Source organism: Ornithodoros turicata, chromosome 7, assembly GCF_037126465.1.
Source record: "Ornithodoros turicata isolate Travis chromosome 7, ASM3712646v1, whole genome shotgun sequence".
Lineage (NCBI taxonomy): Eukaryota > Metazoa > Arthropoda > Arachnida > Ixodida > Argasidae > Ornithodoros > Ornithodoros turicata.
In genome coordinates, this window is record NC_088207.1 from 22556128 (window position 1) to 22582100 (window position 25973).

At 46.2% G+C, this 25973-nt stretch overlaps 1 protein-coding gene across 1 annotated transcript in view; it reads left to right on the forward strand.

Annotated features, from left to right (window-relative positions):
- The first annotated feature begins 11460 nt into the window (after positions 1-11460).
- Positions 11461-25973, forward strand: part of LOC135400339 (PR domain zinc finger protein 1-like) — a 79536-nt gene continuing 65023 nt past the window's right edge. Inside the window, exon 1 of the mRNA XM_064632171.1 lies at positions 11461-11760. The gene's annotated coding sequence lies outside the window, so the exon portion shown is untranslated. The remainder of the gene's footprint in view (positions 11761-25973) is intronic.

Consider the following 25973-nt stretch of genomic DNA (forward strand, 5'->3'; position numbering starts at 1 on the left):
TCAATTATCACATATCCACATTGACACAAAAAGGCGTACGCCCCCTCTCTCTTCGAATCAGAAGCGATAACCCTATCATTCGTGGCAATGGTTGGCGCAGAGCGTGCTATGCGGTGAAGTTCAGCTTTTAGAGTGTAGGTGTCACAAAAAAGGCATACCATACGCCTCCTGTTTTCAACAAATCAGGGCAGATAACGGCATCATTAAAGATTATGGTTGGCTAGGAGCGTGCTATGCGGTGAAGTTCATTTCTAAAAGTGTAGGAGAGGGAACGGTATCGTTCACAATGACAGTTGGTTTCTGGCGATGTTATGTGGTGAAGTTTTGTTTCAACAATCACGCGCATGTTCAAATGACTTGCAGCATGTAGACTATATTCTCGCAGCGGAACTTCACTGCATAACAGAGTCAAGGCCCACCATAGCACAGAATGGTGCCGTTATCACTCCTTATGGTTTGTCTGAGGCGCCGGAAGCATACCTTTTTTGTGACAGTTAACATATAGCTGCGTAGTTGTCACAAAAGCGCGTACGCCTCCCGTTTTCACCAAATCCAGGGAGAGAACGGCGTGATTCGGGATGATGGTTGGCTAGGACAGTGCTATGCGGTGAAGTTCGGTTCTGGTTGTTTTCCCTGGGTTTTCCTCGGACGCTTTAAGACAAAAAATGTTGGCACAGTTCCCTGTGAAGTCGGCCCAAGACGCACGTCCCCCTCCCCCTGCCAGAATCGTAACGTTGCCCGATTAAGCGTGGCCGTTCTGTAGCCGCAAGCAGCTCTATTATCACCACAGCCACCTTCTCTCGATTTTGAGGGCGCAGAATTATATCGTTGTGCCTTCTCCTTGTCGAATGCGGAACGCCTATAGTTACGTCATTTCTGTAGCACTTTACGCGCACGGAAAGTGTTTCGAAAATGGCGTGATGCACGTAGTCTTCGGCGAGCCAGGAGACAAAGCGACATCATTCTGAGTGTTGGTTTGCAGTGAGTATGTCATGAGGTGAAGCACTGTCGTCACGTGAAGCATGTCACGTCGAGACTGGGAGGTACCCGGGTTCGAATCCCGGTGCCGGCTGTGCTAACTGGGGGGTTTTCTTGGGTTTTCCGCAGACGCTTTCAGACATGTGCCGGCACAGTTCCCTTAGAAGTCGGTCCAGGACGCACATTCCCCCAGGGCGTAAGTCGTGACGTTGCCCACTTCTGTGAGGTCGACAACGGCGAGCCCTTTCACCATCACCACCACCGTGTCAATTTAGATATATCATAATTGTCACAAAAAAACCTATGCCCCCCCCCCCAAATCTCTCTCTTTCTCTCTTTGATTCAGAGGTGATAACCCTATCATTCGTGGCGATGGTTGGAGCACAGCGTTGCTATGCGGTGAAGTTCTCTTTTTAGAGTGTTGATGGCTCCCAGCGTGTTATGTGGTGAAGTTCTGTTTCAAGAGCGAGGTGACCTGTAACCTGAATGTCTTTGATGCATGGTTCTCTTCTTTTCAGGACTGCAAAATATTCACGTCAAAGGATATTCTGCCATTAATGCTCATGTTATGCCATAATACTACCTCAAAAAAAAAAAAAAAGAAAAGAAGAAGAAGAAGTCCCGAAAGAAAAAAAAAGAAAGATACAAGCAGAAGAAATATTCTGTGCATGATAAGTTGATAAGTAAAATATAGAAACAAATCTATGCATGAAGAAGTTGTGCAGGTGAAGAAAGAAGCCAACGTGCAGCAAGAGCATCCTAAATGGAAATAGACGGTCACCAAAAACAAAGAAGAAGCACAAGTCCATGCTCAGAGCCCACCATATCGGGGATTCCAGTGATGTGGATATCACTAGGCTGACAGACAGGTGCGTGGTTGACGCCATGTGAACACGTGTGTTTTCAACGTTCCTTCCACCACCGTGTGTCGGAGACTTCTGGCGCACCTCAAAGGAATTCCAGGTGGTCGAAATTCTTCGCAGTCCTATACCTTGCGTCACGTGCAACATGTCGCGTCACACAAAACAGGCTGGCACACCTTACGTGCAAATCTACTTGAATCGCTTATTATTTAAACTTATTTTCTTTTGTTTCTCGCCTCTCTGTCACGAAAACACTCGTGATTTGTGAAGGTATAAGGGGAGAAATTGGTTAATAACCAAGACAATATTGATATTGTCACGTGTATAGGGACAAAGACGACGAGCGAATTTCATCTCTCCCGCATTCCTCCTAGTAAACGACTGCGTTAATTTTCTCTCGTAATATCTGGTGAAATTTGCGAAGTGCCTTTCACCACCTTTCTTTCTCTGTTTTTCATATGTGTTTTCGTTTCGTTATTGGCTGCATAAATTTCTTTGGAGCTTGGAAGCGAAATCCAAAACTGGCTCCTTCGATCAGGCTCCCCCTTCGCACGTTTCATCTCTTTCAGTCCCTCGCACGCATTTGACTTCACTATTTCCATTCTTGTCGATTGCGAACAAAATGCGTCTAGACTTGTTTGTTTATTTCCCATTGAGACCCCCTCACCCCCCCCCTCCCACCCCTAATGCGCGTGCGCAGTGGACAAAAGCGCCAGCAAAGAGGAGACCGTTCAGTGAAATCAGCGAAAGAGGAGCAGCGGAACCTATTCTCCTCGAGATCAATTTCCCATCTCTCACGGAAGGCGGTTTCTTTCCTTTCTCATCTCGGAAGAGGAAGAGCAATCGGAAGAAAATGCATCCAGGTGAGCTTGCGGGGCCTTCTCATTGGGCGAGGAGACCGCTCGATGACGTGGGAGGAGCTCTCCCTCGCCATTGGCTCCGGCGGAGCAAGGGGTGGGATGCCACCTGGTGGCGAGCGCGTGCGCGCGTGCGGCCGAAGTATTTAAAGAAAACTTTGATGGTGCCCGCGTTTTGAACGGTCCCAGTTTCATAGAAGAAACGGCAGCGCGGTGTTGGTGATCACTGTGAGTGCACGTGACTAATAGCATCGACTGCAGACGGACGTGACCTTGAAGACTTGGATTGTACTTAAACGAAATGATGTGAACGACTTCCCGGCCCTGTGCTACGACTGTGTGCATGTGTTTCAGTTGGTTTCCGGGTTTCGGTGGGGATTTGCGTTTGCTTTTTTTGGCGTGAGTGGATTTAGTGGGACGTTGAGAAGACACGATGAAGTTTGAAAGTTTTCGGATTGGAATCTAGCAGCAAGGTTGGTGAGTACATTTTCTTCTTCTTGCTCATCCTTTTTTGTCGTGGGATATTGAAACTTTTGGTACACAAGACAGTCATCATGTGGAGAAGCGAGAATATGTTTGTTGCATGCTCATTTTATGGTATGTAAAAATTAGTGTCAACCCAGGATAGAGAAACAATACGACGCCAAGTAGCAGTTAACAAGTTGCACAAGTAGCGATTCACAATAATGTAGAATGATAATATTGTGACCTGCACAAAGCTTCAGATAGGCTATGTGAAACAGTCTGCCCTCTTGTTTTTTTATTGTATGATTGGTTGAATATTACACCACACATTTTGTCCTAGTGCGCATTTCAGCGAAAGCGCACTATACACACTTATGAGTGAAGGGAAACCGTATTTCACGTGGACCCAAATGTCTGCCTCTTGGCGCAGTCAACACATATAACTCGTGAGGTCATTCAAATTATATTAATAATTTAAGTTAATAATTTGACAATTTGAATTATTTAATTCATAATTAAAACTGTAGTAACAAACAAGCAATTTATTTAGACATCTTGGACGTGGGATGGATTGCTCTTGGATTGTTGAAAAGTGACGGAGTCCATAGCATTTGCAAAATGGGACATATCGTTTGTTTGTGCAGCGTTCGGTAGGACAAAATCGTTACTAAGTGCTTCCTTTCCCACAGTCTCTTTAAGATATCGTTACCGAAGCTCCGGAACAGTCACACTAAAAATGAACTTCTCCACATTGCATGCACTTAGCCAACCATCATCGTGAGTGACAACGTTCTTTGCGCTGATTTGCTAAAAACGGGGGGCGTGTGCCATTTTTGTGGCATTATGCAGTTCACGATTGCCACAGAAATGGCGTACGCTGCACCGCCACCGTTTTCATCGAATCAAGGGAGACAACGTTGTCATTCGGGATGAAGGCTGGCTAGAAGCGTGCGATGCGGTGAAGCTTGTTAGAGTGCACATGTATGATATATTTGCTCATCCACGCGGGCTTGCCGGCTCTCGGTTGTTCCACATCTTCGACTCGCAGCGGGCAACGATATCAGATCACTTGCATTCACCAGACCTCCAGAGAAAGGCAGAAGAAAAAAAGGAATACGGAAAGTATTCGGGACAACATACAGCATGTCTATGCTTCTATGCTGCAACATATGGCGTACCTCGCTTTTATAATTTTCAACCACTCGTTTTAGAAAGCACACTCTAAAAACAGAGCTTCACCGCATAGCACGCTGTGCGCCAACCATTGCTACGAATGATAGGGTCATCGCTTTTTATTCGAGGAAAGAGAGGGGCGTACGCCTTTTAGTGGCAATTTGGATGTATGGTAATTGCCACAAAAAGGCGTACGCCTCCATCTCTCCTCGAATCAAAAGCGATAACCCTATCATTCGTTGCTATGGTTGGCGCACAGCGTAATATGCGATGAAGCTCTGTTTTCAGAGTATACTCTCGGTCGTTGGCTTCGATCTTACGAAGTGTCCGTTGACGGTATTAATAAATGAAATGAACGTCAGTGTAAGATACAGATGGGAGGGGGTAACCAAAGACCAGTGCCACCCATTCATTAGACCGAAATGAATCGGCAATGGTTTATGCGGAATTTTGAAAGTGTAGGTGCTCTGTCGCAAAGGGGTGTGCTCATGAAGGGGTGTGTGAGGACGGTTGATGTCGGGGAAACTTCGGTAGTGATCTAAGTGTTGATGCCAGCACGAACCGCCAATGATAGAATGCCCCGTTTTTCGCGCGTTCGAAACTCTTCCGTTCAGACTGTTTCCCCACTAAGCTCGTCCACACTGCGGAAAAGCTCGCGTAACAGTGCGCTCAGAGGGGGTAGCCTCGTGACCTTGGAGTAGAGGATTTCCTTCCGCGCGTCCTCACGAATGTGACCTGCAGTCATCGTCGGTAGCGTTCGCGACGGAACGCGTCGTTGCACGACTCCCGTTTAATGCCGCCACTCCTTTTTTTATTTACTTTAGCGTTCGCTCCTCGCACCTTGGGAATTTACACACTCTGGAAATTTGGGAGGCGTTTGAATCATCCGCCAGAATAGGTGGAAGTATGCTGTACCCCTTTGTGCATATAGATTAAACATCCGGCTGTACTTAACGCAAAGCAAACCCACGTCCTGCGAAAGCAGGCGTCGAATGCAGGGCTTCTAAGGGCTAGGTAATTGGTATTTGGAGTGGACTTACGCATAAAGTGTGTCAGCCTATTTACTACAGCCTATGTCAGCCTATAGCTAGAGTAGTCGAGCTCCCCGGTAGGTTATGTTTGTCGTTGGATTTTTCAAACTCACGCGACAGGGCGCAATACGGTCAAATGAGCGCTGAAGATCCCAGGCCAAGCATCTTATGCATGTGATAACCTCAACGTTACATCATGTGCAGTCGCTGCGACATGTGTCGCATGTGTGTGCGTGCGCGCGCCTTTGAACACCGCGAAACTATGCCATTCACTGACATTCCAATACGCTTGCCGCGCTAAACCTTAAAACAGAAGTCATTTTGTAGAATCTAAATTTCCTGGACGTCCTTCGTTCAGCATTGGTCGATTTTGTCGCTTGTTTGTCAAAGTCACAAGCATGACGTGGAATTTTCGCCCCCTCTTCTTTTTTTTTTACTCTGTTGAAGGAATTTCAATAAATCTGTGCCTCCATCGCGATATATCTGTTCAATAAATCTGTGCGTGTTTGAAAGTCCTCGCAAAAAGCGCTTCGGAACTGTAGTTGTCCATCAAATATGGTGGAACACGACACGTTACTGACAGCTCTTTGTGTTCTAATTATATGCACGTTACGAACATAATTATTCTCGATGTAGCCTCAACTAGAGCACTGCTCGGGCTCGGGCTTACCCGAAAGCACGAGCGTCACCCGGCCCGTGGTCCAGGCCGAGCCGGGTAAGGCCTTTTTTGCGGGTCTGGGCTGGGTCTGGGTCGGGCTCGGGTTAGTGTATCAGTTAGCAACGGTCAGCTTTTACAACTCGCTACATAAAGTGAGCCAGGCTGGGCCTGCCGGGTAGCCTATACATCTCTCGGGCCTGGGCCGAGAAAACTATAAATTCTTCGATCTCTGACCGAGGTCGGGCCAGGTATGAAGCCGTCGGGTCGGGCCCGGGCGGAAAAATCAAAGGGCCGTGCTCCTGCCAGGCCTATCTGTTAGAAAAATTTATACCTTTTGGGGTATAAACGGCTTGTCTCAGGGCGTGCACCTTTTGAGGTATAAACGCTATACCTTCCTCAAGGTATACTATCTTTATACCTCCCTGAAGGCATATTATTTGCACCTCAGGGTATAAACATATACCTCCTGGAGGGTGGCTTTGTGGTATAATTGAAGAAAACGGTAATATTCGATTTGTTTCAGCGTCATATCCGAGTGGCGGCTTCCCAGCGCAGCTTTCCACAAATATTGAAGAAAAAAAAAACAGGACCAAAGGAACGATAAACAAAAAAGAAAATACCTGGAGACACTCGCGCACAAACTCACAAAGCATGGATGTAAATCCGAAAGGAAAGAAATTAAGTAACAATTAGCATTAAATTGGAAACCAAGAAGCAATAGCAACAAATATTAGGAAAAATATTTCCAGGAGCAGTTGACATTTGCTGGAGAACAGATACATATACAAAACACCGCGGCTACACATGGTGGAGAGCATCTTTCGTGCGGGAAGCAACTTAAGAAGTGAGGGCGTGTAAATTTATTTATTTTGGGATCAAATAATTGGCTTCCAGATGTCACTACCCAATATAATTAGAATGCTACTGTATTACTGACTATGTTTTTAAATTAACTTATTGTTTAACTGAGATGATATAATCGCCGTCACAAATTAATGTGATCCCAGATGTTGCGGGAGAAAAGGTATACAAAACGCTGAAGCTATAAACGTAATATAGGGGTACTCTTTTGTACCCTCAGCTGCCGTGGAAGGTATAGAATCAGTGATCTGTACCTTACACATGGTTTAAACAGGGTATAGACAATGGTGATGAGGTATAAATGTCGTACTCTAAACCTTATTTATACCTTTTATATACCTTTTCTTCTAACAGTGTAGGTCTATAAGAAGGTAGTCGTGGTGCTGCCGAAAGAGCTCGCCGTTGTCGGCCTCACCAAGGTTGGCAACGTCACGACAAACGCGCTCTGGGGGAATGTGCGTCCTGGGCCGACTTCTAAGGAAACTGAGGCCCGTGCAGTCTCAACTACATTGCGCTTGTCTTATCTTCGCAGGGGACGATCTATGTGTGTAGCTTTAACAGCTGCTACCTCCAATTCCATTAATTGTTGCCGCCATTTTCTCTTTACATCGAATTTTACTTCCTGCACGCACGTGTATTCGCACAATAGAAGCTACAACGAACAGGTGTAACTGCCGAGAATGTTTGTTCACCCCGAACGCTCGAGTCTCCGCAGACAGGAACTTCCCGCGTCGTGCGCCGTATCAACAGTCATAAAATACGCAAACCCACCCACGCAAAATACTGTCGCTTTGTACACGCTCATCCACACATCCAGCGTTCCGAAGAAGTTCTTTTTTATTTTTGTTTTTTATATATGCTCTCGACGAATACCCCCTGCCTTTATGTTGTAAGAAAAAATGTGTTCGATCGCGAGATATATATATAAAAAACGCAAAATTATAACGAGAACGGGGACCCAAGTGCTAAGGTTGGGGACCTCTTGACCCGACCTTGGAGATTTTCGGAGGGGAGCAGGTAAAGCTCCCACCCCACCCTGACAGCCTTTATGGTGCTCCTGTTGTCCCGGTCTTTGGTGGGTCTTCGAGCGTGTACACACGTGATAACTTTTGTGGCAAATGTTGGGACATTCCCCCCCGAATGTCGAGAGTTGGGTTTCGAGCTATGGGTCACAGGGGTCGGCGACCTGGAGGAAGAACGTCGAATATGCAGACCTCCCCCACCCGCCTATTTTCCTTCTTTTCTGCTTTGCGTTTCTGTAGTGAAAAATCTTTGTGACATTGAACTTGAAAAAAAAAAAAAAGTTGCGTTTGTGTTCGCGAAGAATAGATTAAACTGCGAAGGTATGTGTGGTACGTGGCGTAAAATGAAAAAGGCTACGCTTTCGGTGTCTTACTTTCTTGCTTGCTTAGTAGAGGGTAAGAGTGGTCAGCCATAAAAAAGGCTTGCTACTCGTACTTTCTACATGCACCTCGAATGTCCTGCGCACATCCTGCTTCAGCCCGGTTTACACCGTCTTAATTATTTGCTCCGGTGTTGGGTAACGCGTTTGTTCCTGCTTTCCGCTTGCATTATGTTCAGGAAGGCGGTGCTGCTTCAAGAGTACTGGCATCCCTTGGCTTCTTGTTTGTGCATGTTCAATAACTAATAGTTCAATGCTATTTACTTGATTTATTTATATTGTATCATCTATTCATAATGGGAATATCTACATCTGCATCGCAGTTTTACACTTCGTGTCTTATACTTCGATGTCTGTCCATGTAATGTGAACCAGCAAAAAAAAACAAAAAAGAAACTTATAGTGTGATGCGATATTTAAAAGCAAGACTCACCGAGTCATGTTGCAGCTTTTCCTAACCTTCTTCGTTGAATTTCGGTGAAACGCGCTCGCAGAATTCACAGAACCCACTGAAGGTTCAACTGTATAATGCAATCTCTGTTTCAATTGTTTTATCTAACTCACTCTATCAAAGCTGCAAACCCAACGACAGAATAACAGCAGGTTTAAAGAGAAACTGAATCTTTTCATGTAGCAGGGCCTCGCCAGGGGTATACGCTTGCGCTGTTTGACACTGAGTATAGATTGTAGCGCTTGGGTTGTCACTTGTCGTGACCACGTGAGTATACCTCCAAACAGCTCAATCAATTTCAATTCATCATGCACATGGTGCGACTACAAAGCCGAAATTTACCAGATGCCAACGTGACGAAGGCTTCCTAGCCCAATTTTCTTAACGGCACTAAAACGGAGCACACTTTTTATTGTAAGTTCACGCCTGGCGAGTGTTTTCACTGTGAAGCTCTACGCAAATGCGAGTAACTGGTTAGCCCGAACTCCATTAGATGGCGCTGCATCCCGATGTACGCCCTCCTCTGTTACGCGGAGAGGGTTATAAAGCATACATTCTCGCCGACAATGGAATGTTCCCTTTCGCGGTCGTGCAAACAGCAGCCGGTGCGTGATCCATCCGTCTGTATCGTCGCGATGAAATACGAGAAGCTGCTTTGTCGATAAAACGGCGCAAGTGTAACCGGTTGATGAACTGCATACGATGAGCGTAGACTTGCACGTCACTTAAATACTCTTATCTAGTTAGTCTGATCTCCTCAAATAATTTATCCAATCACCCCAGGAGATTCTTTGAGGATGTGATGTGATGTAATAGAGGAAGAAAGATTCTTTGAGGAGCCGGCGCTCAATCAATCAATCCGGGGCCTCTCCGCAATGTCGCGCTTGTTGAGAGAGAGAGAAGGAAGCCTAAATTGCGGTTTCTTTCTCTCATAAATGGCGAACGACGCAACCAATCAACCCCGTTCCTTTTGTGTTGGTCTTAAGGTAACAGAGTCTTTCATTTCGAGTGGTAAGAAAGGTCTGTTTAGGCACCAACGGCTGTCACAACATGCCATATGCAATCATCTAAGCTTCGTCGCACTGAAGGTTCAGCTGTACCATTTGTTAGTGTCCGTTAGTGATTATAAAGCGATAACTTGCGCGCAGAGCGCAAGGCCCAGACAATGACCTGCACGGACGTTCTTTTCGTTCCTGAGCTCTGCAGGTGTTCCGCAAAGGGAAGTCTGTGATAGACAGGTCGCTTCCGCGTTTCTCGTGCGGTCACTTTATGGAGAATGGATCTCTGCTCGTTCACCATCTTAGGTTAGCGTCACTTCGTTTGAACAGACGTTGGGCCATAGGCGGTGAAGATGAGGTGGACGCAGAAAATAAGCGCAGTAAGCAGGGCGTTGGACCTGTGTCTGTGCAGAGGACATGTTTCCCCGGAAAATGAAATCGACACACAAAAAAAGAAGAAGACACTCTTATCCCAACTTATTGACGTTAGGGCAGAGTAATCCGACGCCGATGCAAGCGAAGGATTCTCACTTCGGTTGCAAATGGAAGCATCCAACTAGGCAGGGGGCGTAATCGCTTCATCGTCGTTACGGTCGTTACAAGCTAACGAGTGGCGGGTAATTCAAAAAGGCGGGAGGGAAATTTAAAAAGGTGGGCACGTCATAAAACACGTGCACGGCGCTCTTCGCACGATACGTGAAGGCCGTGGTACACGTCGCGGGCAATGTGTCACGTGCCCACCTTTTTGAATTTCCCGCCACTCGTTAGCTCGTAACGACCGTAACGACGATGAAGCGATTAAGCCCGCAGGTCTTCTCATATACTATATGATAGATTAAAAGAAAGGCTTCGGGTAAGGACCTCTGGATATCTTTGACAGAGATTGTTGTTCCACTATCTTACGGTAGTGCGGAACCATCGCGTGAGATCCTTCGAGGAGAACGATCAGTGAGGCCTTTTTCGCATTGTCGAGCCTCTTGAGAAGTGAAGGGAAAGCGTTCCTTTCGCGTTGGTGTCAAGGTAACGCAATATTTCGCTCCGTGACGAGAAATTTGTTCACTTTAGAGCCCCTTTAATTGCAGTTAACGACTGGCGTCGAACCAACCCCACGGACAATAACGCGATAAAGCCGTCACCGAACGTGTCGGTAATCACTCGTAACGGCGACAGGTGCAGCGCCGCGTTGGCAGTGAAAAAACGCTCCGGCAGCGGCGTGAAGCGAGAGGGAGCCGTTGACCGGTGTTGAGCGAGCGAGGAGGTTGCATCGGCGGCGGTGAACGTAGTCCCGTTACTCCTCCGTCGGCGCTTCCCCCTGCAAGCACCATGGAATGGGGTCAAGTTCGCCGGCGGTCACTTCCGCCGCCCTCTCCATCATCCTCATCCTCGAACAACCTGACGGCATGCACAACCTGCTGCCAGTTCATTCTCGGAGCACGCACCACTGCCAGACACGGGCTGTGCACTTTTACGCCGAAGCGCGCTTCGTGCTTCTTCTTCCGTACACGTTCCCGGCAGGTGTTGTTGTCTGCCGTGCATCAGTACTGAGAACAAGTGGTTTCCGAGATCAAAGTGAAGTGTTCGTTTCGCATTCGTTGCTGGAGAAGGCGTTGACCAGAGATCCAGGGACTGGATTTGGATCCCGTACTCGAGCAGATTTTGAGCGCGTTTGGCGGCTGTGTGGGTTTCTAAGCGCGCGGACGCAGAGTGGAAGACTTACAGTTGACGTACTTCGCGGTATACACGGTATTTTCGACAACGATTGGCTGTCGTTGTGCGTGCGATGCTTGAAGCGTCCGCCAGGTCAGGATGAGCCGCAATCGCAAAGGCGCGCTGTTCACCCTGAAGAAAGTCAAGAAGAAGTTCGCCACGTTGGATCCTCGGTCAAATCCGTGAAAGCGTCGTCGGCAGCTCCGTTTTGGTGTTACTTGTGTGATCGTTTGGATACCCTTCAAGGTCGTCTTGGAGAAGTACAAAGAGTGAAAGAGAGGAAGATATTGGTGCAAAAAGGATTCTAACCACTGAGGTAGGAACGATTTGAATTGTGCGGGTAACAGGTGCACCCTACACTCTTAAAAATGAACTTCACCACATGGCACGCTCCTGGCCAACCATTATCGCGAGAGACATCGTTCTCTCCCCTGATTTGTTGAAAACGGGAGGCGTACGCCTTTCTGCGACGCTTATGTAGAAATGCTAAATGTCACAAAAAGTCGTACGTCGCGCGTTTTCCAGAAATCAAGAGTGATACAGGTATCACCCTGTACAATGGTTGCCTTTCAGCGTGCTATGTGGTGAAGCTTTGTTTTAAGAGTGCATAACAAAAAAAAAAAACGAAAGTGAAAGGCGTGGTTTCGGGAGTGATCATAGCGTCTTGTTTCCTAGATTGAAGTCGCTTCTCACTTTTTCCACCGACACAGAAATTTACTTCCCAGTTCTGCAAATAGTCCGAAAACTCCGCGTGAACCTTCACGAATTTAGTCTACACATCTGTACTCTCAAAACCGAACTTCACCGCATAACACGCTCAATGCTAACCGTTGCACTGAACTTACCACCGCTCAATACCATTACCGCTCAAAATTTGTGAAACGTCAGGGGGCATACGCTTTCTTGTTACGAGGAATATTACATAAGTGTCACACAGAGAAGCACGCCACCCGTTTTTAACAAAACAGGCAAGAGAACGATGTCACTAAGGACGATAGCTGTCTACACTCTTAAAAATGAGTTTCACCGCATAGCACGCTCCTAGCCAACCATTATCTCGAATGATATCGTTATCTGCCCTGATTTGTTGAAAACGGGAGGCGTACGCCTTTTTGTGACAATTATGAACAGCATAAGTGTCACAAAAAAGGCGTACGCCTCCCGTTTTCAACAAATCAGAGCAGATAACAATATCATTCGAGATCATGGTTGGCTAGGAGCGTGCTATGCGGTGAAACTCATTTTTAAGAGTGTAGGAGCGTGTTGTGCAGTGATGTTCTGTTCTCAGAATGGGGTCCATAAAGGGAACTGAAGTTACTCAGACTTTCCTACTTTTTTGTTCTCTTTTCTTAGAGTGCGGGCTGTAGCCGTAGAGGCGTATATAGGCGAATATGGGGATACGGGATGGCGAATATAGGGATATGGATAAGGATAAGAATATAGGGAATATATGGGATGACAGAATGCGCGCAAAGCGTAAGGAATTATCCATTACGTTTCCTTTCCTGTGTACCGAGCGTAGCTGGTGCGGTTATGTCACAGGTGTTGCGTAAGTAAAACGAGGAAGCTTACGCGGGCAGGTCAGTTACAGTGTAATCTTACATTGTCAGGGCACAGATGGTGGAAAATGTGCACCGAAAACGTTTCACGTATGAGTATATTTCAATATTTGATTATATGCAACATTCCGTGCAAGACCACAAGGTCACTTTCGCTGTTTCTAGGATGTACTCTTCCTATTTAAACGTGCGTTTAAAAAACCATTAGCGCGTGAACTACTGAAATTTTCTGTGGCATTTTGATGAAACTACCGGCATTATATAGCACGTATTTCAGTGTTTATTCTCGCTTATTAGAAAAGTATACAGGAAAGCACAGACAATTCGGACTTGCTGCTCTGCATTCATGGATCGTTCGAGACCCAGCTCACGTGGCATAGTGGTTAGGACGATCGCTTTCCACGCCGAGACTGGGAGGTGACACGGGTTCGAATCCTGTCACCTGCTGTGCTGTCTGAGGTTTTCCCTGGGTTTTCCGATGATTTTCCAGACGAATGCCGGCACAGTTCCCCCTGAAGTCGGCCCAGGACGCCTACTAACCCCTCTGACCCCCACTCCTTCCTGCTGTCCTCTCTCCATCTGTCCACGTCTGTACGCCACTCATAGCCACAGTTGCATCGCGGCGCTAATACAGAAATTAAAATTTAAATCGTTCGATGCTCGCAGATGAGCCTGTTATCTACGATAATTAAAGAAGGGTTCTCCAGTTGCGTTGGTGCACAACACCTAATTGCACCACGTCAGCATTCACATCCTCTGACACGGTTAAAGACAAGTCCCGTCATCGTAAAATACCTCCAAGAGCTTCGACGGTCGAAGCGCTGTTATGGAGCTCGGAAATGAGACCGCTTTTTTTTTTTTCTTTTCAGTGTTATTATTAAAGTTGACGCCAACTGTACTTGCCTAACCGTCTGTGCTGTATAACATGCTGCAACGTAAGAGCTTGGGTGTCGAAATGGCAACTATTTTCGGGGAAAGCTTCCCCTATCAGACTCTAACACGTACTATAAATGACGCCATCGGACGATATCCTACTCATATCTTTTCGACAGGTATCCGTTATTATGTAAGCATGAAGCCGACTACATCTCACACGTTCGAATGTATTATACCTGCTTCCTTGTCCGGTAATTTCCGGAAGAGACCTTGATATTTGCGGAGCGTATACTACATCCTGCTTCTTGCATTGGGTACGCGCAGCGCGATCGCTATCGACGACCTCAACCACAAATACGACCTTTATTGAGTGTCATTCCTTTCGCAACCACAACCCTAATTATACATCTCGCTATGCAATGTGACGTGCAAGGACAAACAGAGACTGAACACCTTATTCACAAACGGGGTTCCTGGATTGACGTAATACAGGCCATGGTTGTGAAAGTCTTTAAGGTCGGCCTTCCCTTTAAATAAAAAGAGAAAGGATATTCTGAGCGAAAGTATCCTTAGTGTACCAAACCTGACCTGACCTAACTCATTAAATATTCATTCGGTGTATTGTTACATGTGGTACTCTGTAGTGGTAGGGGGTAACCCACCCGGAGTATTATATTAGCTCACAAGCCGTTTTTTTAAATTAACGACTGACTCATCTGTTAAGAAATTTGCGTTTTTACGTTTGCGTACAACTACAAAACTAACTCAACGGAACCCAATCAGTTATAAGTTATTAATTTTTTAAACAACGATGCTGTTTTCGCGGCAAGGAAACCTGCAGTGTCCTGCGGAATCCTTACTTCCTTCGTGATGCCCAGTGCCAGATACTAAAGTAAGGAACAGGAATCACCCTACTTTGTCTCAAACCTATCGTGCCTAAAGAGAGTTATCCACTTTGCATCGATCGATATGTGGTACTTGTTGGAATAGAGGAGGTCATCACGATAGTCTGACCCACAGCCGTTCGAAAGTTGACGCAACCCTTTCGCAGATCTCCAGCGGAACTAAATTCTAACATTATACAAATCAGGAATAAGAGCCTTATCGAGCGTAGGTAATAAGGACGTCGAACAAGAAAAAGATTGTAAGGTATATAATTTGTAAAATGATGAACGCAGGTAGCACTTATATAGATTCGAAAACGTCAGCTATGCATTGTCTCCAAGCGCACTGTCTGCAGCATACCTCGGACGTTCCAGACGCCGTGGGCTTGTCATCTTACGTAACCCTGCTTTTCGCAAAACCCTTATGCCACTCCGAGTTCTGTCGAAAGAGGTTGATCATTAGCAAGAGAGCGCTCGTGGAACCGGACATCTTGTTCTTTCAATGCACTGGGACGGGTTGGATACCGTTTGCGGCGGTACTATGTGAGGTAGATCAATTACATTCGACGCGTGTGTAGGTTGTGGCAGCATGAGAGTTCTAGCAGGGTTCTAGAGCATGCGCAGCATCTTCCAAAACGCTGCTTGGGAAGAACTTCATTGGGGGACAAGAACAACGCGCACGTATGTATCCGCTTGCCCTGATCATGTCGGGCTGTGCGAGCAAATACAAATATACCCGTATGTGATGTCGTTTTTCTCGTTTTTTTTTCTTTTTCTGTCTGTTTTTGTTTTTGAGAGGGGGATATGTTTATTAAGAAAAAAGAAAGGAAAGGTTAGCCAAGCAAAGACTCCACTTTCTATTCAAAAAAAAAAAAAGAAAAGAAGAAAGAAAAGTAGCAGATTGCTTTTGTCTTTTCTTTTTTTTTTTTTTTCGATGACAAACCCATATGAGTATCTTCCTCGATCTTTTGCGTGATACTCAAACTTAATACAATCATACGATGACGCCACATGTACTTATGTCACTGCAACGTGTTTCTCCAGAAACTACGCTTCACCTTTTGTTTTACGTTACTGACATTTCTGGCATTTCTGGACACCATCGGACTTAGATCGTTATTGTGAAGGGGCTCGTTATTTTATTCCCCCCATTCCATCCAGCAATGGGGTGGAGTATCGCCTGTGGCGATGAAACTCCCCACTCTCCAAGGTCGAAAATAAAGTTGTTGTTTTTTTTACGTTACTGCGTCTTTATTTTATTTCAAAATCCCACGAACGTCCGTCTAACTCGTCATGACCAAACACGACTTTACTTTAGAGCATAATAAAATACACCGTCACTGCATCCCGCACTCAGCCCGTGAGTGAAAGTTAGACGTTCCGTTGCGGCAAGCGACTGTGCGGAAGAAAGCATCTTCCAACTTCCCAGCCCTGTTGCGCCTCTCGCACAGAGCCGAGGTGAACGCCCTTCGTCCGGCGCTGCCCCTAAGGCTTTCCCCTAACGGGCCTTTCTCTTCGCCGCTCTTTTTGAGCCCCCGCGAAAAGCGGCTAATTATTTCGATATCTTCACATCTCCGCCAACCAGTGCTCAAAGGCTTCCACTCACGCTTCGGGTGTCTTGCTAATGAAATACAACAAGACCGGCGTAATGCTCTTATGAAGTGCTTACGAGGAGGAGGACGCCTTCTTCTGGTGAAAGGAACGTTGAGTAATAACTCAGCATCGACGAGGTCATGCCGGGCTTACATTGGCCCGTGCACGTATGTTGTCTTTAACCGCTCACGATTCACTATTGAGACCCGCGCTGCGCTTCCGCGTGTGCACGTAGCACCGACAAGGTTATGAGGCCCAATGTCCGATGGCTTGATTGGTCCTGATCGCATGTTCTTCATACAGCAGTGTCGATCATGAATGTTTTCTCTATTTCTTACTGGTTGTTGTATGGCTCAATGGTGTCGGTGGAGTTATATGTTTTCTTGTTGTTGTTTTTTTTTTGGGGGGGGAGGGGGATTTAATAGCGAACTTTTTGGTATGTGCCTCAATCACTTGGCTGTTTTGTTTGTCGTCCATGAAATACGGAAGAGCGTGTATTTATAGATACAGGTCTGTACTATATAGAGGGAGTATAGTTTTTTTTTTTAAATCTTATTTTGCGACGGAAGATGTAAATTATTTTCGGCACTTCATAGTTGCCAGCTTCAATAGGAAAAAAAAAGGATCAGGGTGTTGACTTGACTAAAGTCATTCCGGACAGGCAAATCGGTAAAGACAATTTCACGACCTAATGGGCTTTCTGAAAGACACGTGCTGTGGCCATGTTTAGGAATCTGCGCTCACAATATCTGAAACTTATTAACGTCTTGGTGTAACACACACACACACACCAAGTGCTCCGGAGCACGGTTACACCGCCACGACTGACGTCTTCAGATGCTTCTTCGGTGCCTATCTCTCACGTAACTCTGTCAACACACAAAATGCTGAACAAGAAGTATGCAGAACGGCATGTAGAGAAACGCGTGCTGGCAAAGAAATACAGTTTACTTTCTCAGTGACAACGGTACAAGGAACGTTCCTGGTGGTTCCGAACGTCCTCGAACACAAGCCTCAGCATGTCCACTTTCTATACGTTATTTTGCTTCAGCTCAGGAGCAATCACCGACAGGCCACACGTTTGCATCTGGTCCTCTCACAGCGGAGGCAGGTGGAACGGCGAGTTGAATGATGCGTAACCCTGAACGCTGCAATCGTCTAACTGTCGATCTTCCTGGCTGTGTTCGTCAGCGGCCGTTGCACGAGGTCGACGTCCCTCGTCTTTGTGCGCTCCTTCAGCCAAGCGGCTCTGCGCACTTTCACTTTACGCTGCTTTCTCGAGCCACTTTGCAACGCTGCTGCCCCTCGTGTGATCTGAACTGAGGGAGGTCATTATTTTGCACGCGCAAGTGATCGGCATAATTGCGAGCGCTTATCGGACCTGGTACAGTTTATGCAATGTAAAGTCAGTGCCGTTGTGCAAATACGATTACTTGTTACGACCTCTGCGATGCGGTATGCGTCCTTGATGTTCCTGATGATGTAATCATCGCGATTTTCTGATTGCTCGCGTGTGCGAGGTCAAGATGAGGAGAGTTCAATGCAGGAAGATCTTTTCCCTGCATCTAATTCCTAATTACGCGCCGTATCTACACACGCCTCCATTTTGTGGCGACATTCGCTGGACGAAGCGGGATTATCTTGTGCCGCTTGGTAGGACTGCGGATAATTTCGACAACTTGCTCCTCACCAGGGCGTTGGAAACAATGTTTACACAACCTCCTCCCCCACATTGCTACCGTCCTCGATGGGGATCAAACCCGTCATCTTGAGATCGGTAGGCCTGCACGTCAGTGAAACAGGCTGTAGGCTCGCAGAGGTCAGTTGGCACTTGAAGAAGAAGAAGTGTCCATCCGTGCATTTGTGTCGGTTTGAGTTCGTCAGGGCTGGAGTATATGAGGCGAAAAGAAAGAAAAACGGCACTTCGACATAAAAGCTAGAAGACTCGTTAGCTTCACACAAAAAAGTCAAGGAAAGTCAAGGTATATGCAGTTGTTAGGGTCGCAAAGAAGGTTACGGCAATCTGTAGCTGGCACGATAATGTCTCTTAATTTCCCCTTCGATTCATTCGCTCGGTCTGTAAAGACTTAGAGCGGTTTCAAGACTAAAGGGGTTTATTCCCATTCTGATCTCCACTCTAAACTGTCTCTTCCTCTTCCACTTCATCTCATTCCTCTTCGTGTCCCTTGCAGTGTCCCCCATGACCGACCGTGTACACGGTGGTGCCACGATATCCCAGAATCCACAGATATTAAGAATCCACAGTTCAATATGGCAGGTGTTGAAAATCCCAGATTTCTGAATTAAAGCTTTATGAACAAGGGCAGAATGATGGTGTTGAATGATGCATATTACTGACAAACCTGGCAGTATGGCGCGAAGAGAGAGGCGCCAGTGAGAAGGTATTATCGTGAATAAAAGCCAGGTTTTTGGCGACCCGTTAGGCTTAGCATAGCGGCCGCGTCAGAGCAGCAGAAACGGTTAGAATATGGTTAGGTTAGGTTAGTTTCCAGAGGTTAGGTTATTTTACGCTTGTCTTTTGACTGTTCACCACGCGGTTGAGGGGCTCTCCACAGCAGGGCATGCACGCAGTACGCTAACGGCATTTTGGGAGTTTGAACAATGGATTCTTAACGGTGGCATTGCGGGATATCCCCGTGGCGTGTAGCGGTCAGAAATTCCTGAGAACCGACATCACGATGCGCACTGAGGGCGTTGCTTTAAACGCGAGGAAAACGCTGGAGCCATCAGCTCAGATACCAGTTTCTTTGACCACTCAGTCGTATTCCTCAACGAGTACACGCTGCACATGCAGGTACCCCTGTTTTCCTCACGCGCAATGCAGACTTTTTCCAACCGGAGCTCTCCCTCGCGTCCATCGTTTGTCACCCAAAGAAATCGAATGTATAATGTTAAGTTAGGTTAGGTTACCCACCCCATCATCATCCAATGTATGTGTGTGTGTAGGTTAGGTTACAAACGTCGAAGTGCCTTGCAAATAAACAGCTTTTATTATACATTGCAAGCGATCGCACGAAATGCCGCGCCCACAGGAAGCTTCCGTTTCTTTATATAGTTCCGTCTCCCATAGTTCCTTCCGCACCTATGCCTACAGGTGGCGCCCGGTGTTGAGAGTAGGAGAGAGCCGAGTGCGCGCTGCAGACGAGGCTAATATACAAGCCTTCAGCAGGCACACCACGTAACTCAAAACGTTACACATGCCCAAAGCCTGAGAGAATGCCCAAGTTTCCACACACCTTTAGCAGCACGCTAAATCCTTTCTACGTCACCTCACTTGATACTGACGTCATCAGCCGGATAACATTTCCCTTCCCGCAAGAAGCGACCGCCTCTGCACCCCCAGCTTCCGCTTCCCACGCCCGCTCCCTTCTTGTCTTTTCCGACAACTTAGTTTTTCCCGGACACACAGTATCCGCACCCATATCTCCCACCCTGTATACATAAACGAGAACCGGGACACCCAAGTACCGTAAACGTTACTTACTTCCTGCTTTCCATCCTCCGACAATCCTCAGGAAGCGATCCTCTTTCCCTATCCCTACACGTTAACCACCTTCTCTCGTCCGGGTGGGAACCTTAACCTTCGCCGAATCCTCGTTCCCAAGTTCAAGTTCAACGACCGTCAGTCACCCTTTTGATCCCTAATCGAACCTTGACCTTTCACCTCTCCTCGTGGGAGAGCTACGACCCAGACTCCAACCCCTCAGTACCCCCCCCCCCCCCCAGAGTCATATTTGTATTTCCGCGTTTCAAAGCGGTGCTCGACCCTAGAACCTGTTACTGCTTCCCTATTCTTCCCCAGTTTTTCTTGTCCCGCGGGGGAAACGGGGGCCTCTCACCCCCAACTTCTCCCCGCGCGATAGATTTTTGTGTGTTTTGGACGAGGGGCGAGTTACACAAAAGGCTTCCCCCCGCTCTATGTTGTATTATAATTGGAAAGTTCTGCGTTACGGCCTTTTTCCTCGCTTTTGCAACCTCACAGCTAGTAGTTACCGAACCGTGTGTAGCGTACCCTTGAACTTGACGGTTTTCACTTTTTTGTCGTAAAAAATATGATCAGGTCGCGCGGTACGAAGAAGTAGACAAGCAGTATACGCTCGAGAGGCTTTGAAAAAAAAATAATAAGAAGAAGAAACGGCAAGCAAGAAAGGGAAAAAGAAAACGGGAGAGGGAAAGATGACAGGCCATAGCATTGCGTAAGTTACGAGACAGGTTGCGGTCATGTTCACGTATTTCAAGTAGACATTACGTAGCCGGGAGCTCGTGACGTCATCAGTAAGGAAGAGAAGCAGTGCTAGAGGTCAGGTGATTGAGAAAGGGCAAACATTGGTTCCGCCCAACGCCTTTTGGATAAATCTTACAAAAAAGGGCTCTCTTTCTTTACGTTTTTGGTGTTCTTTTTGAATATTTCTTTAGAAGAAGCTGGGTGGTTTTGTGAACATCTGATTGTCGGATCCTAAGCAGGTCATCCAATGGTGAGGCTAGAAGGAGGGGAAATCATACGGCCGGAGGCAATGACACCTCAGAAGACATGTGCATGTCGGATGTGTTGAGAGCTCAGAGTGGTTGTGTGCTTCGATCCCTGGATTACATGTGTGCAGCGATACTGGATATTGTAGCCCATAGTAACTAGAAGTGTGTTGTAGGTAAGTTGTTTCACCACAGGTCGTTTTTTTTTTACTCAGGATATGATTAGTAAACGACTAGATTCGATTGGATAGGATAGGATAAAAATTAAATTTTGCACTAAGACGGCATGAACGTTCTGGAAAAGTGTATAGATACGCCCCGTATGACCTGAAAGTAGCGTTCCATCTTCTACATAACATGACCGGTTTCAGACTGACGTTTGTATGTGTTTGTAAACAATCTATGTTTTACAGCCTTGTGATTGCCTGATTTTGCCTCTAATTGGTACAAAAGCAACAAGATAATGATGATTATATGGGGTGTTTCACCGCGTGTCATCACTATTACCTAGTTGTTGTCTAGGCGAACTGCAGAAGGGTAAATAGTGTCTATGCGTAAACAGTGTATGTATGTACAATATATGTAATGTTTGTATGTGTATCCCAACTGTTTTATAGATTTCCCCACAAAGCATTACCTAGTACCATTTAGCTACGACTGAAACAATCGTTTGACCAGTGATACGCCAAACATATCAGTAGAATATCAGACAGTACAATATCGGGCTGTGGTATTCCATACCTTGGTCGCTTCTTTCAATTGGTGACAGGACTGCCAGCGCGGGAAGCAGCGAAAAAAGAAAAAAGAAAAACCGACGCAGCATGAAAAGAAAAGGATGTCAGTAAAAGCTAGGACAAGCCTAACCCATTTCGTGTAATCCGCAAGTGTTTCTTCATATATGTTGCTACATATCCGCAAGATTTCTTCTTTTTGATTCTGCAGAGCTCATTCTGCCTCAACGCGTAACAAAGTTAACGAGGTTGCTCAAACTCCGCGTCGACACAAGCCCGCACCAATAGCTTGCCCCGTAACACTCCACACCCACTATCGGTTTGAACTCAGCGCCCGCTGAACGTCCGTAGTAGCCAGCTCCACGTGTAGAGTTAAATCAACACGTTCACATTTTTTTTCTTGTCCCGACCAATCAAGCAACGAACGATGCGCGGCATCTCTACTCTTTCCTCAAACACAACACAGCGTAACCGACAACGGAAGCAGTAAGAGTTCAGTTGAGGAATGGCTACAGCACATACTACGAGCCACGCGGCGGTCTCCCGAACTGATGCAAATGCAGGAAGATGAATCCCCTGCTGCTCGTCACAAGATTTGAAGGGTGTGCGCGGCAGAGAAGCAGTCCTATCTGACACGCTGTCATTCCGAAGCTTTCTCCGCTATACACGGGCAGATTTTCCCGCCGGCAACAGGTTGGACGGGTCCTGCCAACAGAACAGCACGGAAGCCCCGGTGTGTGTGTGTCCCCCCCCCCCCCTTCTCTTCTGCACGTTTTCCGAGGTCGCGCTCACTGAGTATGCTAATGGCCCCGGCGGCCGCTATTTCCGTGCTGTGCGAACATTGCGATTGAATGTGACGCGGAAGGGGAACACTTGACCCTGAGGCTCTGGGATGACAAGAGTGGTCTCTCCGAGCCAAGTGGTGCGTTACGTGAACGGGGAATGTTAATGAGCATCCTGGGATTTGGAGGAATAATGTTTATAGTCATTATTTATATTGCGGTATACGGGTCTTGCGGAGAGGGTGTAGAGATGCTGCTGTGCGCCCATTTGAGCTTTCACGCTCTAGAGACAGAGCTTAGCTGCGTCACACTCTGGAGTGGTAAGGACATCATTCTGTTCAAGGGGTGGTGTTCAGCGTGTTATGTTGTGAAGTTCTGTCTTAACAGTGTAGTTAAGAAATTACTAGGCTTCAGGCGTGTATCACCGCCTTGTTCTTGAAAATAATATAAAAGACGTTTCTCATTGTTCCAATATAGCATTGATTACATACACGAGAAAGCGAAAGGATACAAAAGAAAAATATCTGTAGAAAGTACTTCGTAAACATACGACGTTAAATTATGATGTAAATCTATACCACATAAAAATACGCTGTTCTTGAGAGCCCTCTTCGAAAGAGAGGCGAACTGTCGACAGATTACAGCGGTAGTTCACGAAGATGCGCTGACCGACTTTTAATTTCATTGCGCAGTTGATGCGTGAAGAATGTAACTTGTGCATTCCGAGATCACAGCAGGCAAAAATAATTTCTGCTTGCTTAGTTCCAAATTTGGAGTCTAGATCCGTGTTCTCATAGCCTCCCTTTCAGAGAGCTAAAGTAAGGTAAGGCACGTATATATAGTAAGGAAAATATGGAGATGTTGTCTCCTACTACATAAGAGCCAGCTATACTCCAAGTCACTTCTGTGTGAAAGTAAATGAGTACATGTCTGTATGCGTGTGCGAGAGAGAGAGAGAGAGAGAGAGAGAGAGAGAGAGAGAGAGAGAGCAGAGGGGACAGATAGCTATTAATCTGCAGAAGGGACTGGAGGTGTCCACAAGAATTTTCACCATACCGAAGGCAAATTTTGTGTCTTAATAATAACATTCATTGTTTGTCCACCTATTGTTATATTTTCTAGCCCCTCTCTTTCTCTTTCTCTCTCTCTCTCTACGATGAGACGTGGTTCGGGAACGGGTTTCTGCTTTCTTTTAAAGCTTGCCTTTACTATAAGGACAGTGTGAGACAGGTTTGAATATGTGAAGTACGCTATTCGTGATATGCGCAGTCATTTTGCTGCATCGCTTTTTCGTGCCGATATCACGTTTACACGATTTTCATAGCAACGTGTAAATCGATCCCACTTACGAAATTTCCCAAGCATCATCATTAATTTATCTGTCCTCTGGCTACCACGGGGGAACATCCCATGTCATCATCACTTTTTCATTGTTTATTGTTGTTGTTGTTCACACTTACAACAGGAGAATATCAGGATCATTTTGGACAAGGGTCATTGTAACTTATGCAATTTTTCTGGACTTCTCTAAAGCTTTAGACACTGTTCCCCATGCACGTGTCATTCAAAAGCTGTAGCAGTTTAATCTTGACCCGTATGCTCTTAATTGGATACGGAATTTTCTATGTGACCGCCTTCAGTCTACCGTTGCTAACAATAACCATTTCAGTTTCCCACCTGTCCTTTCGGGCGTTCCTCAGGAAGGTGTCTTAGGGCTCGAGGCCTCTGCTTTCTCTTGTGTACATTAATAACTTAACTAACGTCTTAACATCTAATGATCTAATTCGCCGACGACTGTGTCGTGTATCGTACGATAACATCCCCTCATGATGCTCCTGGTCAAGACCTGGTGCTCCACTTGGCTCACGTCCCTTAACATTTCCAAATGCTGTCAAGTCTTCTTCTCCCGCTCTAATAAAACGACTAATAACTCGTATACTGTATTCGAAATACCCATCCCTAAAAGTAACACATACAAGTAGGCCTGCAACTCACTTCTGATCTGGCCCTGAACGCTCACGTCCCTGCTACGGTTTCTAGCACCTTTCACAAACTTGGCTTTCTCCAGCGTAACCTCAAACTAAAGCCCTGCAGTCGTACGCAAAATTGCTGACACTTCAGTTGTTCTACCAAAACTGGAATATACCCTTCTGCTATATACCATACCACACCAGCGCAATCGTACCAATAAATTAGAGTCAGTCCAGAACCGTGCCACCAGGTGCATTCTCTCTAATTACTCATACCGCTCGAACATTAGCGCAATGAAACAGGAATTAGACCTTTTCCCATTATCCCTCTGTCGTAAAATAACTTCGCCTATCCCTCATGCACAGAATTTAATACCACGAAGCTCTGAGTTGGTTTTTCCACGACATGGTCATCCGCTAAAGACTAAGCCGGTAAGTTGCAGAACTGTGATGTTCTCATCATCATTTTTACCCTTGCCATGCGGCAGTGGAATGACCTAACAAAAACATTGTCGATGTCGCGAATCACGCTCATTTTCGTGCCTCACTTTCGACTATCTCCATGCACAGTACTGTAAATATTGCTTTTCTGGACGTAGCTTTCTGGTGTTATGTATAACATTGTGTCATACACCCCGTCTCAGCGTCATCATTTATTGTTGTCGTTGTTGTGTCATACTGTAATACTCTGCCTCATTGTAAAGTACATTGCATAAGTGTTTAATATACCTTTGCCCGTGCTTACTCCATAACTGCGTGCTTCTTCGTGTGTTTTTTTTCTCACAGAAGTTTAAGGAGTGCACTCCCCATGTAATGCCGCCTGGCCCCTGGGGTACTTCAATAAATAAATAAATAAATAATGAAATTCTAGTCAATCAACAGCATTATACGTAAACGGTACGATGAAGGTCGGCAACCTGAAGTCAGCCGCTTAAATGAACGAAGTTATTGGCTTATGTTTCCGGAACCGTTATTGCGAACAGCTTCCAATCTATATTAAAATTCGCTATAAAACAGAGACGAAAATAATTTGCGTACGCATACTACGAGCAGTACCCCAATGTCTTAGGAATATGAAGTTTCAGTCTCTTCCAGTCACAAGAAATATTAGCTAAGGATAACTTTCCGAATATGATGCACAAATGTGTTTTCTAGAGGAAAAAGTTAATGTCTATCCTGATCGTGTCAATTGCGTTTAATATGCACGCTAGCATTCCATTTGGTGTATGTGTGTGTGTCGTGTCACATCCATAACGTTATTGTGTCGTAGACAGTGCAGCACAGGAGCTGTACACCCGCCGTACTCCCTCCTTCAATGCTGCATGCTCTGAGGGTAACTCAAAATAAATGTAAATAAGAGCGGCGTAATCCATCATATACGAGTGCAAAAAGCACTCCGCGTGCATCCGACCGATATCGCTTTGATGAAGCCACGATTCGGAAGAGCGGTAGCGTATACGCGGAAGGCTCGCGAAACAAAGCATTTAGAGGATTCTCCCCGACCTCGACCTCCGGCAACGGCAGCAAAAAAAAAAAAAGAAAAAAAAGAAAAAGCGCTCTTTCCTACATAAGTCAGGGTCACGTCAGCTCGAAGGAGAAGCTCGCCGCCCAGGAGACAAAGCGTTCGTTGTAACGTTTCTCAC